Genomic DNA, 17,345 nt, shown 5'->3' with positions numbered 1-17,345 from the left:
TAATTGTTACTTCATCCCACATGAATCACACTGCTGACCCACAATTGTGATGAGAAAGATAGGAAGAAACTATTCATTTCTTTTTTGGCCACAAGTGTGTGGATCAAATCTCAAACACTCACACACAGAGGCCCAAAGCCCAGCCAAGACCAAACCACAACTAGTGGAACTTCTGAGGATTGCACCATCCTGCTACCAGAACACAGTTTATCATCACTCTCCATCATCCCACTGTACATGGGGAGACAGGAAGCTGAGAGCTAGTACAACCAGCTTTACAAATTCCCAGCCACAAATGTTGGCAACTGAGTGAGGAGCATAGAGACATTGGATTTTAAAAAGCCCAGCCCTGTTCTAAAATAGATCACATTCTAGGTCATCATGGAAGTGTTAGAAAATACAAAGAAAATGATATCATCCTGTTTACCTTATCATATCATAATGGAATGAAACTAGAAACCAACACAAAAAAATAATAGAAATCATACAAACTTGGAGAGTGAGCAATTCCTATTTTCAATTAGCAATTGATAATAGAAGAAGAATAATCAAGAAATTCTAGGAAACAAGGAGAAAATAAACACTAATATCAAAATATTGCAAAGCTATCAAAGCAGTTCTAAGAGAGAAATTGATACCATTGAATGCCGACATTAAAATAGAGACTCCAAAGAAATAAGCTTGTATTCCATCTTGAGGCTTTAGAAATGAATAACAAAATAATTACAAAATAAGATTGAAGTCAAAATTAATTAGATTCAGAATAAAATACACAAGATCAATGTAATGATTTGGTTCTTGATAAAGATTAATAAATTGATAAACCCTCAAACTAACCAAAAGTAGAGAGACATAATGCAAAGAAGCAAAATTAAGCTTAATAAGGAGATTTCACAGCAGAGACTTCTTAATTCCAGAGAATCATTAGAAACTCTTAATTGAAAATTTACACTCCAGGAAACTGCAAAATTTAAAAGACTTTTACAAATTTCTAGACATATAGGATATATCCCACATGAACCATGAGGATATAGAAAGCATAAACAGAAAAAATTCCAGTAATGGGATTGAAATAGCAATTAAAATCCAAAATGAAAAGCCAAAGATGAAAGGGATCTGCAGCTGAGTTCTAGCAGACCTTTTAGAGGAACAGACATCATTCTTTCTCAAATTCTTCAAGAAATTAAAAGGAAAGCTCTCCAACACTTTTCATGAAGCCAGTATTACCCTGATGCCAAAACCAGACAAAGACACATCAAGGAAAGAAAATTACAGACCAATGTCCTCATGGAGAGAGAAGAAAGAATTATTAATAAAATATGAGCAGACTATATTTAAACACACATTAGAATGGTAATACACCACAATCCAGAGGGTTTCATCACAGTAATGCAAGATTGATTTGACATAGCAAACCAATAAATGTAATTCACCACTTAAATTCAATAAAGAATAATCATCTCCATAGATGCAAAAGACAAAAATATCCAACACCCATTCATATTTAAAATGCTGGAAAAACAAGACATAAAGGGATTTACTTCAGTTTGGATTTGCAAACAAATCCAAAGCCAGCATCTTACGAAATGGAAAAAAAAACTAAAATTATTTTCTCTAAAATCAAAAAGAAATGCACATAAAACTCAAAGAGACACTAATTTCAATGCTCTAGGAAAGTTAATCAAGAAACAAAGCAGGGAATATATTTTGACAAAGGTGCAGAGAAATGAGAAACATCGTTGTTTTTGCAGCAATGTGAAAAGGCCTTGTTTTTGAGTAAAAACAGCTTAGTGATTCTTTGAAAACATTAAGGCTGCTATCATTAAGTGATCAAGTTCTTCCACCTCTGAGATGCACCTCGAGAAAGCAGAGCAGACACTAAAGAGCATTCTGGACTCCATATCCACCCACAGGAGAGATGATGAGCAGAATGGGGTGGCTGCACTCAGTGGAAATCATTCAGGGCTTCAGAGGAGAGCAGGTGGCACATACAGCCACAGGGACAAATGTCAGCAGCATCAGATCTGACGTCAGAATTATCAGGAATGTAGACACAACATTAAGTAAATTAGTTAATGTCATCTGATTTTTGTAAAAATACCTTTTTGGCATGACTACTGTGTTCAGTAAAGATCCTTTTGTTACTTAAGGCTAGATAATTATATTAATAAATATTGATTACATCTACCTGTGTAGGAAGTTAGGAAGATCTGTAGGCCTTGAACTGACTAAAAACTTCTGGCAGTTTTTTATTGATAGTTATCAGGCATTTTTGCCTAAGAATTTTTCTTTTGTTGCCTCCAGTCTTACTTATTTAGGGGGATGCTAACACTAGTGTACATTTTAAGTTATATTAAAATAACTGTTGTTTATTTTTAAATGTCCAGGAATGGCTGTGCTTTGGTTTTAACTGTTTTTGCTAGGTGTTTAAGACCAAGCTGGTCAAACTGACCTTGTTTCTATCTATTGGTAAGAGTCAGCTGAGTTTCCTCGGAGGACATTCTTGGGGAATGTGTGAGTAGCATTTTAGCTCTGTTAGTGTCATCTGCATTAGGATGGGTCAAGGTCTTGCTGACCATATGGCTTCCCTTGGAAGCATCAGGCATGTCTCCTTTTTAAATGACCCTCCTGTTTTGCAGCATGTACACTTATTGGCTTTCTGTTTTCCATTGGTCTCATTAATCGGGAGGTTATGTGGCCTGGAGGTTATGTGGGCCAGAGTTGCAAAGCTTTTTCCCCTGTCCTGGGTTCAGGCTGACTTAGAGGGCAAGAGCCAAATATTGGTTTCTTTGGCCCCTTTATTTTAACCTTAATATTTAAATTTGGCCTTAAATATCCAGCAAGTCAGTTTTACCAGTTTTAAAGTAAGAATGCTGGGCTTTAACTTTAATCTTTATAACTTCACAGTTTATTTTTACATAATACAATATCCTAATTTCATTTATTAATTTACGTAATGCTGAAGATCTGCCTGAAGGCAGAAGATGACACCTTAGCATCTACTGTATGATCCAATCACTGTACACCAACAAGGCAGCTTGCAGACCCAGAGACCCCATTAGATTTTGGCTATAAAAACTCTCTCTTGCCAGGTCCTCCTCTCTTGCTCTCTCCTTTTTCTCTCACTTTCCCTGTCTCTCATTCACATTTTTCCTCTCTCTTTTTCCTTCTCTCTCTCTCTCTCTCTCTCTCCCTCTCCCTCTCCCTCTCTCTCTCTCTCTTTGTGTTAATCAGACACTGTCACAGTAAAGGTCTTTAACTTTAAATTAACTGAAATCTGGCCTACTTTGAAGTTATTTTGACATGCTATAAGGTGGGAGGCAGAGCCTTATCTCAGGTAAGGCAGGGCCTTTTACAAATCTTAGGTAAAGTGTCTTAGTTTTAAAGCTGATCTTTGTCTCTTTTTTAGATATCATTTTATAAAGTTTACATATATTTTTTTTGACTGTATGAATGTTAGCTACCACAATATGACATATATTTGAAACATTAATTAAGGAAAGGCTGAGAGCCCTTAACATTTTTTTTCCATGTGGAAAATGGCAAAATGTTTTATAATATTAATTTTTAAACAGATCAGGATTTTATTATCTTTTAAAATGCCTTTAAATTTTTATATCTCAGAGTAAAAGTTAACATAAGATTTGGTTATAAAACATCAAATAATATAAATAAATCCCCAATAAAATTTATTATCTTTATAAGTTTAAATTACCATTACAAACAATTTTAGTTTGGAGAATACTCGGTTGATAAAATGTTCCTTTAAACATTTTACCTTAAAGACTTGTATACCTGAAAGATATGAACACATTTAATCTGTAAAGAAGAGTAATGTACCACACTTTTATTGATGTTTTTATATTAACCAAGGTTAGCTTTTAAAGGAAAGTCTAGACTTTGTAATGTAGGACAATACTTTAAAATAACAGTTGCTGTTTAGCCACAGATGTAAAAACCTTAGTTTTTCCAAGATTACTTGTTCTAGGGGATAAAACTTAACAGACATAATGTAATTAATATTTTTAGAAGTTTTTGTCAATTTAACATATAAATATATCAGTACATTATTATTTGTCCTTAGGGAACAACCTTGAATAGTTTTAACTATTTGTGTTACATATATAACCAACTTAGTTACATATAAACCTTTTAATATTTGTCTTTTATTTATACACCTTTATATTACTTAATTAGACCCTTTTGTTGTTTACTTAGATGTATTATAATTATACTTTATCACATAAAGCCTTTTTACCTGGAAACGTTTTTTTTTATTAAATATATTTTTATATTTAGAACTTTTTAATAATTTTTAATCCATTGACCCTTTTTTGTTTGTATCTTGAAATAACCCTTATAAATTTTTGAATTTAGATAAATTGATCTATTTTAATAAGATGAAATATTTGTTACTTACAGTACTTTAATTGAAATACAGTTGAAACCTCTTGACTCCTTGTATGTAGAATTATACCTGTTGGGACTTTGTAATTTAGAGTAACCTTGTTTTTATAATAACACAAAATGATTACAAATTTCCTTTTTAGTTTACCAATTTATGAAAACACCAACATTGTTTAAGTATTTTACCTTATGGAATTTAAGGAGTTAAAAGTACTTGATATTATATTTAACAGTCAGCATTTTAACTTTGTAAACCAGTTAGATGTCTCTAACAAACTAATCCATGATTAATTTCATATACATTTAGATGAAATTTACATATCTTTTTTTAAAAACAAGGTATCACACAAGTGTATTGAATAGTATTAGTAATCTTTTTTTTTTTTTGTTGTTGTTGTTGAATAAAAATCCTAGAGACAATGGATATCAGACACATTATAGACATTAACATTTTAACAGCTGTTTAACCATCTAGAAACAAAACTGTGCATTAGTAACTTTAAAGACATTTGTACTTTTATCTATTTCCCCAATTTAAATTGAACCTTTTAAATTATATTAACCAAAAGTATTTGGATCCATTTTTGTAAAATTTTAATTTATGAGCTCGTATGTCAATTTTTTTGTACCAAATATATGTAGACATGGCAATACATGTAGACAGTACACCAGTGCACCCACACAAAGCAAACAGACAAACAAAAGCCTTGTAGTTTATTTTTTAAAAACCTATTAGATTGAGAGTTAACCTTTGTAAAATGGCATTAGAATAAAGCAGAGTGTAATCAGAAAAACATATTAACCTAGGCATATTGGATCAAAATTATGAGTTTAACAAATATAGAATTTTAAAAGTTTTCTGACCTTTTTCCTGAGGTGGTCCTGTTCATGAAAGCTGAAAAGAGTTGAGGGAACATAGACTAATGAAGGGGGTTTATTTTTCCTTGGAGGAACTTCCCAAAGATGCAGCTTCATTGGTCTTCTTGGGAGAGTCCCCCAGGTTGGGGTCCCATTCTAAACTGTTTTTTCTGGTTTCTTGGATAGCAGCCACCAACTTTTAGCCTGACATTGAAAAATCTTTAGACCATTTTTTTAATAGTTGGGAGTTATTCATGCTTGTAAATACTGAGAGACAAAAGCCAAATTTTCTAGACAAAATCATGTTTTTTGTTATACAATTTAGGAATAATAATTTTATAAAACACTTTAGTTTTAATCTGTCCTCTATAGGAACTGACATGATTTACCCAGTTGGCCACCTGGCCCAGTTCCTAAATGAAGGTAATCTCTAGAATGTCTTTTTCTTTTTACCTTTAGCTTTTACTTTTGACAATTCTTGTAGTCCTGTTGGCAGCACTTTACATTTTAATGCAAGCTGTAGTGAGCACAGTTAAAACCGTTTTAACCATTTTTTTTCCATTAGAAACAAACTGAGGTAGAAATTAACACAGAACACAAAGGGAACAAACAAAAACCAACTAACAGACAAAGTCCTGAAAATTGTTAAGAAAACAAGTTAAAGGGGTCCAGGTAGAGATCTCTGTAGCGTTTCCTTGTCTCTGATGTCAGTGGAGCGAAGGAGTCCTGATGAAAGAAGAGCGGTTATGAGAACAAGAAAAGGGCCCGCATACAACACACGGACAGATAAACACAGGACAAACGGCCGGAGAACAGACACGGGACAAATGACAAACAGCAAGAAGACTCTGGAGAAACGGCAAACAGCAGAACTGACACAGGACAAGCAACAATCGCTGAGGTCACCTAGAGAGACCTCTAATGGGGTAGAGACCCCGCAAACAGAACAAACGGCCAGCGAAACTGACACTGGACAAATGACCAACAGCAGAAGACACTGGAGAAATGACAAACAGCAGAACAGACACAGGACAAGCAACAATCGCTGAGGTCACACAGGGAGACCTCTAATGGGACAGAGACGACATCTCGTCCTGCCCCCAGACAGATGAGGCCTCCCAGGGAGGCCTCCAGTGGGCCCCAGATACAGACAGATGAGGTCTCACAGGGAGACCTCCAGGGAGACAGTGACAACGTCTCGTCCTGTCCCATGGAAGGTGTAAGCGACTGTGTCCAATCTGACCTTTTCCAGCAGAGAAGAGTCGACTCACCAGAACTGACAGCCGGCAGGAGGCTTTTCAGAGCATCCTAGAACGGATTGGAGTCGTCCTCGAAGTGAGGCTGAGGAACGTCTCTCAGGAGCTCCCCTCTACTCTGGGGCCGAGGTCCAAAGGCCTGTCGGTGGAGGCAAATTTGGCGTGAGGGTAGGGAAGAAATGGATCCTGTTCAAGCCCCCAATTGTTATAGTTAAAGCTTTGTCCCAGGGTTTCATAAACTGACTTCCAGACCACTCACTTATAATCGAATCAAGCCTTTATTGAAGCACACCGGTGGCAGCTGACCAGAACATAAAGCTGTTCCCCTGATCAGCCCTGAACAATTGCAAGGGCACTCCTTATAAGCCTGAAAACCGTAAAAGGGATGTTCAGGGTCCGGCCAATGCAAGCAAGCCAGGTTACAGAAGTGGGAGAGTGCAGTCAAGCGAAGGGAAGCCTAACCTAACCAATCACAGTTAGCCCAGTCACCCCAGTTACAGAAACAGAGCCCCATTACCCTAGTTACAGAAACAATACCTCATTAGGTAGTTCCGTGTTCTTAAAGGTTTCTATAGCAAAAGGAAAAGAACATCTTGCTCCAGTCATGACTCTTCTACTTGGCATGGTTGTTTTACAGGATGAAGTCATAAAACAAAATGGAGTCACATTTGCTCCTACTATGACAATGAAATCACCTATAATTTACATGTCGATACACACATGTGGTATTATCCTTATCAACACAAGCTTATGTTACATTATATAAAGATTTAAACATGTAAGCTTTTGATAACTGCCAGGTACATCTTATAGTGTAGACATGTTGTTTAGGTAATGAACCAAAAAAAAAAAAAAAAAAAAAACCTGAGTTGCTCAGTTTTTAATCAACCATAAAACGTTACAAAAGAAAAGGAAACAAAATTTATTAAAATAGAAATGGCATTCAATTAATAAATTGTGGAGAAAGAATATGAAAGACTTCCTTAAGCCCAAATGGTGATATCCTAGTGTTGAAAAGGGACTCGTCTCAGCATCCTCCTGCTTCCTGTATCACCTGCTTTACTCTCCTTTCACTAGACTTGAAACCATCATAAATATCTTCAAAGGATTTAAGGGATCTACGTGGTAATGTGTTATTCCCAATAACAAATTGTACCCAGGAGGGGATTAGTATGAATTAATCCCACTAAGGGCTGTCTGTTTCTAAATGAATGGGATCTTGCAGAGTAAACCAGGAGCCAGGTCTATTTTACTGGGAAGATTTTGGTTATGGATCCCATTGAGCTAGAGTCAGTCCTTAAAGAAGCTGGTTGCAGATGCATCTGTAAATAGAGAAGAACCATTTTGCATTACCTCAGTTATTTACAGTTCACAGCACTGTGTGCTGACTGTCCTGGAAACTCTAGAAGACTGCACTACAAAGTGTCCCCTGGTTTCTGGACACAGATAGTCCAACAGAGTCGCTGCAGGGATTCTGTGAGAAGTTTCTCCCTTCCTATGTGTCCACAGCTTTCCATAGAGTAATAGTTCTAAATATCTAACGATTGTTTCAAAGGGCAGACAGACATAGAAAACCTATGTGATGAAAGATTTAAATATTGTGCATTTTTAGTCATTCAGAAAGTATAAAGATGGAGAATCATATAAAGGGCACAAAACTCCAGGACACTAGTGAGTGTTGCTGTGTTCCAAAGTTACATAGCCCCATGATTTTCCAGAATGTTGAAGCACCATTAATAGATAAATAGTAAATAGATATACAAGTATTTTCACGGATAGATACAAACTAATTTTGAGAACATACCCTTTGAATTTTCTTTTGGAATGAAGTTGGGCTTATTCTGCTTTATTTTACAACTTCACTGGAGAATGCGTTTAGCTTTAATTTAATCTAATTCTAGCCCTTCATTTAAAAGGAATGTCTACATGTGTGGTGAATGTAATACTGGAGTGTGTACCTTGGAAGTGGAACACAAAGGAGCGGGATGAATTATACACTCTGTATCTGTGAATATATTTATGAATATCTTGCACATGTAGCTGTAACACTTAGAATTTCCATGACTGACTAGATCCGAGCATGGATGTAATTATCATCATGTATATCCCTATGCTGTCAACCACACAGCTTGTACAATAGCATAGTTGCCAAATTTTTTTTGAAAAGTGTGCCCATTTAAATCTGAAAAAGAAATCTTAATGGTTTCTAGTATACATATTACTATTACTTCTTAATATATTCTGTTGTTGCACCAAAGGATAAAACAAGCAAGGTGCAAAAGTTGAAAGCACAAAGCATCACAATTGACACATATTGGCTTTACAGACAAAATCTTGATAAAACTTAACCCAAGTGCAAATCACAAATTCACCTGTATCATTTTCATGTGCCTTTTACCTTAAAAAAGCTGGTCAATGTTCCATACATTGGTGATTCTAACTATTGTCAATTACCTCATACAACCACGAACATATTAAATTTCACATAAAACCAACAATAGTAGTTTCAAGGTAGTAAACTGGAATACCATGGAGCCATAGAAGGAAATTTAGCAAGAGGAAAACAGCATTAAGATTACTGTTGAGTTGTGGCTCAACAGTACAGCACTCACCTAGCACGTGCTAGGAGCTGGGTTCCATCCTCAGGAACAATAAAAAATAAATAAATAAAGGTATTGTGTCCAACTACAATTAATATATATTTTAATAAAGATTACAAATGGTGTTATGTAATCAATTGTCACTGTGGAAAAGCCAAACAAACTTAAAGCAAAAACCAAGTAAAGGAAAATCCAAGTGAGAAATGGGACATCACCTCCTTACTGTGAACTTGGACTCTGGGGGCCTAGTCAGTCTCCAGCTTCACCTGCCATCAGAAGCTTCCTCCCAGGTGTCATGAGATGCCCCTTCCATTACCTCACCTCCCTTCCCTTCCTGACTGGATTTATCAATTGGCTCAAAATCACTTACTCTTTTCTGCGTTTCATGCCCAGGATTTCCACTACACAGTGCTATTAAAAGTAGAGCTCTTGACCTCAAAGTCAACTTCAAGTCCATTTCTGAAGCAAAGTTCTCCCAGGTAATACATACAAATAACAAATAAATAGGCTCATACCTTTTATGGCCTCAGCACACTTACTCACTCACTGCCTTGCTGAGCAGTGTGTCCTGAAGTCATCCACCAACAAAGTCATTTTTTTTTTTCTGAGGAAATTCTTTGAATATTTTTGAAATGAATATTTTTATAACTTCTCTCCCACTTGACTCCATGGAGACCTCTGTGGAGACTAAGGATCAGCCAGGGGACAGCCTCCTGTTTGTTGAGGGTAATGATTTGCTTCTCTTGATGAGGGCATCCCTGAGATGTGGACAACAGAGGCCACATCAGTAATGACACAAGAGGGCCTCAGTCAAGGGCTGCTGAGGTGTGGCAAGGAAGAAAGATCTTCATTCAGATCGCCACAACGTTGCTCAGTGCCTGGTAGTTTCTGAAATCTGTATTTCATGTGTTGTTATTCAATACATGCACAGTAATGGCACATAGTAATGACTCTAAATGTAATAATTTCTTTTCCATTTGCTTTATAATAGCAAAATTACAATAAAATGAGCCTAATAAAACCATGAGTAAAAATTTGAGTATCTCATATGTTGTTTTTATTACCTAATTATAGGTATTATGTATGGTCAAATTGTTTCTTTATTGTATAAATTACCATTAAATAATGAATTTTTTTTCCATTTTATAGGAATTGAAAGCTTTTTTTATTACAGCTTTTTGTTAAATATTCAGTAATTAAGGTTATATTGCATATCAGGTTTTATATAACCACAAATTTTTTTAGATGTTTTTTATTTTCTTTTTTCAGTGACACATTTTAATTATATATAATAGTGTATTTTCATTCATTCATATAATATAACAACATATTTTGGTCAGTGTTTTTCCCTGGTACCTCCCCTTTCTCTCCCCTCCTCTGTCCCCTGAACCCCTCATGAGATAATTTTAATTTTCTGAAAAACATTTCTATCCATTCTTACACCTGAAAAATCTGTTGCTGGAGAATGATATTCTAATAAATAATCACTATTGATAAGTGGCATTAAATACAATTCAAGCTATTATGTAAGGATTCCAAGAGAAATGCTGAAGCTTATTAGTCAGAAAATCTCAGGTGGCAGGCTACAGTGTGCAGGCATACATGTCCTCACTGCTGTCACCAGCTCTTGGGTAGAATGACCCCAGTCAGGCAGTGACCCATGCTTGCAATTCCCCTTTTATACAGACAACAACACACATGGGTTATTCTTCAACTTGACAGTTTTTGTCTTCACAATTAAGCCTTTTTAAAATATTGTGGGTGGTTTTTGTTTGTTGTTTGTTTGTTTGTAAAACCACTATGCCAATCTAAGTCTTTGACTGGAATGCTTAGACCATTTACATTCAGTATTATTATAGAGAGATGATTTGTATTTTTTGCCATTTTGATTTATTTCTAATAATTAATTCAGATTTGTTTCTTCTTACAATTGCTCTTCTTCTAGGAGGATTGGACCCTAGGATGGCTCTGATATCTATATTTCATTTATTTGGGATGAAATATTTCAATATATAATTTTGTAATGCAGGCTTAATCACTGTGAATTGTTTTTGTTTCTTCTTGTCATCGAAAAGATTGATTTCATCTCCAAGACTGATAGGTAGTTTTCCTGGGCTGAAATTCTTGTTGGGTACCTCTTTTTGTTCAGAATTTCTCCAATTCCCCTTGGTTTTTATTGCCTAGCCTGGAAAATCAGTTGAATAGCTTGCCTGTAAATGTGACATGTGCTTTTCTTTCTTGGATTTTAAAAGTATATCTTTATACTATTTTTAGGCAATTTTATTTTAAGAAGATTTTTTTAATCGTTCCTATTCAGGGTTCTAAATATATCTTTCATTTGAATTTCAATTTCATTCCAAAAGTTTGAAATTCATTTTTTTGCTATGATTTTATTGAAAAGGTTGTGCATTCCTTTAGTTGTCTTGTTTTTCATAAGGATTCTCAAAAATTTTGTTTGTGTGCATTCCTTTTAGTTATGCATTATGGAAGTTTATTTTGACATAATTATGAAAGAACAGAATATAATTTGTTCGAATTCAGTCACCAGTACTTCCTCTATTGTCCCTCTGTCCCATCCACTGATCTTTCTGCTACTTTAAATTAAAGTCTTTAAAAATTGCTGTCTTTTGGATGTACATGGTGATAAGATTCACTGTGGTAATTTATACATGCATATAATAAAGTAATAAAATTAAAATCAATGATAGCTTAAAATCAGAAACTATGTTAAACTATGTTAAGACTTGGAGTTTTAATAATATGCTTTTGAATGAAAACTGGCTAGCAGAAAAAAATCAGGGGAGAAATTAGAAAATACTGAAAAGTAAATGAGAATAGTGATACAATTTATTAAAATCTCTGAGAATATAAATACAGTTCTAAGAGGAAAATTCATGGCATTGAGTTCATACCTTAAAAGAACAGAAAGACACCAAATAAGTAATCTAACTTTACATCTCTGGGACATATAAAAAGACCAAATCAACACCCAAATTCAGTAGAAAACAGGAAATAATTGAAAGGAGAGACAAAAATCTATGAAATTAAGATAAACAACAACAACATAAAATGTTAATGAAAGAGTTGATTTTTGATAGGACAAATAAAATTGATAAACTTTTAGCCAAACTAACTAAAAACAAGAAGGAATGGCTCAATTACAAAATCTAACATAAAAAAGAAAATATCACTACAGACACTAGTGAAATCTAGAGGATCACTCAGAAACTATTTTGAAAACTTATACTATAAGAAGTTGGAAAATGAAGACATGGGAACATTCCTAGACACATACGATCTTCTTAAATTGAGCTAGAAAGATACAGAAAACCTAAATAGACTAATATCAAGCAATGAGATTGAAGCAGAGAACAACAGCCTTTTAAAAGACAAACTGCTGAACTGGATGGATTCCCACAGTAGTTCTACCAGGCCTTAAAGTTAAAATAATCCAATCCTACTCAAACTATTCCATAAATAGAAAGAGAGGAAACACTACCAGTTCATTCTATGGAGCCAGTATCAACCTGGCACCAAAACTAGACAAAGACACATCAAGAAAAGAAAACTTCAGAACAATGTACTTAGTAAACATACATGCAAAATCCCCCAATAAAATGACCAAAAACACATTAAGTCCACCATGAACAAGTTTTACCCCAGTTATTCAGGTTTGGTTCTACACACAAATCAATACATATAATCCACCACATAAGTGGAATTAAGGACAATTATTACATAATCACCTCAATAAATGCAGAAAAAGCATTCAACAAATCCAGTATTCATTAATGTTGAATATGTGGAAAAAACTTACCTCGATAGTGAAAGGAATACAAGATATTTACCTCCACAGTTTAAAGGAAATGAATGAGAAATCCGATGCCAACATCCTACTGAATGGAAAAAAAAAAAAAAGGATTTTCTCTAAAATCAGGAACATGGCAAGAATGGACACTCTTACATCATTCCACATGTGTCTTAAATCTATTTCAGGAGACGTGACACAAGACAAGGAAACTGAGACTATCCAAATAGGTAAGAAATAATTCATGATGCTGGGGATGTGGCTGGGGACATAGCTCAAGCGGTAACGCCCTTGGCTGGCATGTGTGGGGTGCTGGGTTCGATCTTAAAGAAAGAAATTCAAGAAGACATTGACAATGGAAAGACTGCCCTTCTTGGGTAGGTAGTTTTAATATGGTCAAAATGGCCATATTTCCAAATGCAATATACAGATTCAATGGAACCCAAAACAAAATAACAATGGCATTTTTCAAAGAACAAAAGAAAATAGCCCTAAAACTCTTTTAGAAGAATAAAAATCCCAGAGTACACAAAGCCATCCTTCACAAAAGTAGTGGTGCAGGAAGTGTCACAATATCAAATCTTCAGTTATACTACAGAACTATATAAAATCCACATAATATTAGTCTCAAAACAGACATGAAGAACAATTGAATAAAATAGAAGGCACAGAGACAACTGACATACACAAAGTCATCAGATACTTGACAAAGTTCCCAAAAGCATTGGAGAAAAGACAGTGTGTTTAACAAAAAGTGGTGGGAAACCTGGATGTCCATTTGCAGAAGAATGAAACTATATCCCGACTCTGTACAAAAACCAACTCAAAGTGCAATAAATATCAAAGAAATACACCAGAAACTTTGCAAAGGTAGAATAAAACATAGAGTGAACACTCCAAAGTATCAGCATACGTATTAACTTTCTTAACAAGAATATTAAAGCTCAAGTAATAAAAGCAACAGTCAATCAGTGGGACAGCATCAAGATAAAAAGTTCTACACATCAAAAAAAGAAAAAAAAAGTATGAAGAGACAGCCTGCAAAAAGAGAGAAAATATTCACCAGCCATTCTTCTAAAATCCAAAATATTTACCACAAAAAGCAAATAACCAAATGGATTAATGGGTAAAGAACCAAACAGACATTTCTCAAAAGTAGATATAGAATGGCCAAAAAATACATGAAAAAGAAAGTTTCACATCCATAAGAATCTAGGAAATTGAAATTAAAACCACAATGAAAATTCATGTCACTCCAGTCAGAAAGGGCATTATCAAGAATATAAGTAATAATAAATGCTGGTGACGATATGGGGAAAATACACTCATGCATTGTTAATGGGACTGCAAATTAATGAAACCACTTTAAAAGCTGTGTGGAAGTTCATCAAAAGTCTATAGGAAAATCAATGATTTATAGTGGGAAAATTCACAATGCCCATATTGTGAGAAAGATTCAGGTGCCTCTCAAGAGATGAATAAATAAAGGAAATGTGCTATACATAACAATGGAGTTTTACTCAGCCATAAAGAACAATGAAGTTATGGCATTTGACAGTAAATTGATGAAACAAGAAAACATCATACTCTGTGAAAAAGAGAGACTCAGAAAGTCAAAGGGAATATTTTCTTCATATATGATGAGATCCAGGTCACAGTTAAGTCCCATAGGTGACGTGAAATATACCCTTCCCTGGTGTACCTATAGGTGGTTTGCAGGACAGGAAGAGATCGTCCTGTTTGTGACTGCTACCCATGCAACAGGGAGCAAACATCTGCATGCATATTTCCATGGAGTTCCCAGAATGTCCCTCCAATTAGTCTAGTTTAAAGAGTTGACAACTGTCAGGGTTGGTGGCACATGCTGTCATTCCAGCAGCTTAGGAGGCTGAGGGAGCAGGATCACAAGGTTAAAGCCAGCCTCAGGAATTTAGCAAGGCCCTGAGCAACCTAGTGAGATCCTGTCTCAAAATAAAACATAGAAAAAGGGCTGAGGATGTGGCACATTTTTTAAGCACAATTGGGTTCAACTTCTTGTACCAAAAATGGAAAAAAAAACATTGACAAGAGAAAAAATGTGTTAAGGGATTTTTTTCCAATTTGATCTCCTAGTCAGTGTCTGGAGGTACCTGATAGAAACCACTGTGCTTCCAAATCCTCATTTTATTACAAAACCTCAAAGTCAACATTTACTTTAGGAGAATTGCTTTCTTCATTCACAATTTCACAAATCAATTTATATCTTTCCTCATATAGAAAAAGATATTTTGTCTTATCATAATACAATACAGCCAATGCAGCCTATAATTTGCCTAAGAATCTGCCTAGACTATAGAAGGTAATTGCTCTCACTACTATTGTTGTTATCACCCAGCTCAACACTGCTTCTTGTTGATCCTCAAGTTCTAACTTACCTAATGGGAGGATTTAGTAGACATGACCGAATACCCCTACAGCTCCTCATCCTGTTCTGTAATGACTGAGATCATCCCTCTTGAGACTAATTCTGGGCAGCAGGAGAGAGCGGCAGCTGAGTGGGTTGGCTGATTTATTCCGCACTTCAACCAAGTTCACTTTAAGCTAGGAAAGTCAGGTGAAATGACCAAGTTTTCTCTCCCTGGGCTTGGACCCTGGGGATCCATTAGAGGAAGAAGGACATGTAAGGCTTGAAGGAGGAAGGTTCTGTGCATCAGAGGCAGCAGTTCATCCTTCTGTCCCACTCTCCAGAAGTAAGTGTGGCATGTTTGAGTCTGTTTTACTGGAACAAGGAAAGAGCAGAGGGAGATGACTGAGCAAAGCAATAAGGAAGCAGCTTCCAAGGTGAGGAGCTCTGAGAGTCCAGCATAAGAGAATACTAGAGGTGGGAGCCGTGGGCACTGAGTGTGTTCTGAGAACTCCCTCCTGGTGCCTTTGGCTCCTCACATCAGGAGAGCTGGGTGAGATCCAGGCCAGCTGCTCAGTGTCAGGACCTAGTTGTTTAGCCTGGCAGAGTGTCAGCACAGCTTGGGGTTTAAATATTTCAAAGTATTCAATGGATTATTAGGTGGGAATATTGTAAATAAAAACAACTACTTCTCTCAAACTCAGTACCAGATTTCAGATGATGTAAGTCAAAATACTATCATTGTACTAAGTTGATTTGGGTTAGCTTTAACTAAGAAGATGTTTTGGAGGTTTTCTTTTCATAAGGAAACATTTATTTTGCGCAAAGAATAGGCCATGCCATAACAAATTGTAAAACACAGGAGTCAGTTTAAATGTAAAATCAATTGGTGTGAACCTGTTAAAATTCCAGAATGTGATGCACTCTGAGTGTGATCTTCATTTCACTGCGTCTTCCCCACTTAAGGTCTAAATTTTGGAGTCTTCTCCATTGAAAAGAGAAGAAAAGAGAGTGAGACCTACTCTGTGCTAAACACAGTGTTCAGTTAATTGCATTATCACAGATCTCAGGTGTGGTTGTTGGGAATGAGTTAGCTGAGGCTCAGACAAACAATTGGCTTATTGGTTGTGGGCTGATTGTCTAACTCTTTTTCAAGTACATTAAGTCTCATTGTATTAATTATTATTGCTTTCTTTTGCAAAATGAACTCAGCCACCTACACTTGATGCAGTGATATGTGTTGGGTTCTGTCAAGTGAAGGATATTTCTTTCAACTCTAAGTATTTGAGCAGTATGCCCAGTAAAATGACAAAGAGAGACCATCATCCTGACACCCTTGTAGTCACGGAAGCAGTACTCCCCAGGTTTTAGTGTAACCAAGAGAGTGGGGTTTCAAGAAATTCTGGCACATGAAATAAGGTCCAATAACCTATGAAGAAAGTTGCTGGTCATCCATGGAAATAGACCCTCATATGTAACTCCAGTTTCCCAGATCCTAAAATTTAATTAGAAATGAATGGGGTACTGGAGTGAATAATATCATCCCTTGTCTGACAGCATGAAAGTTTTCAACTTAAGAAAAAAAGATAATGAATGTAGTAACCAAAATCAAACTTTTTATGATACTCTAGACTCTTTGTATCTGAAAATATAAATGTAAAAATAGGTCTCAATATAAATGTTGGGACCATTGAAGATAAACTTAGAGAATAACTTGTGTTCAGGTTCTGGTACTAACAACAAAATTAAACCTGGAGGATAAAAAGAAGTGGAAAAGTACCACAAACAGTTTTCATGTCCTGCTTTTTAATGCACATATACTACAAATCTATTTAAAAAATTGTCTTCTCACATTTCATTATTTGAATTATCATACTAATTCAGAGAAAAAGCCTCTGAGTGTGTGTTTTCATTATCAAAACCAGTGTTGTAAATCCATCACCACAGAAGTTATGTTTGATGCTGTGATAACTAGAATGAAAGTCTTATATATTATTTTAATGTCATTTTTATCATGTGATATTTGCTTGCAC

This window comes from Marmota flaviventris, chromosome 5, assembly GCF_047511675.1.
Source record: "Marmota flaviventris isolate mMarFla1 chromosome 5, mMarFla1.hap1, whole genome shotgun sequence".
Classification (NCBI taxonomy): Eukaryota; Metazoa; Chordata; class Mammalia; order Rodentia; family Sciuridae; genus Marmota; species Marmota flaviventris.
Note: the sequence above shows the minus strand (reverse complement) of the source record.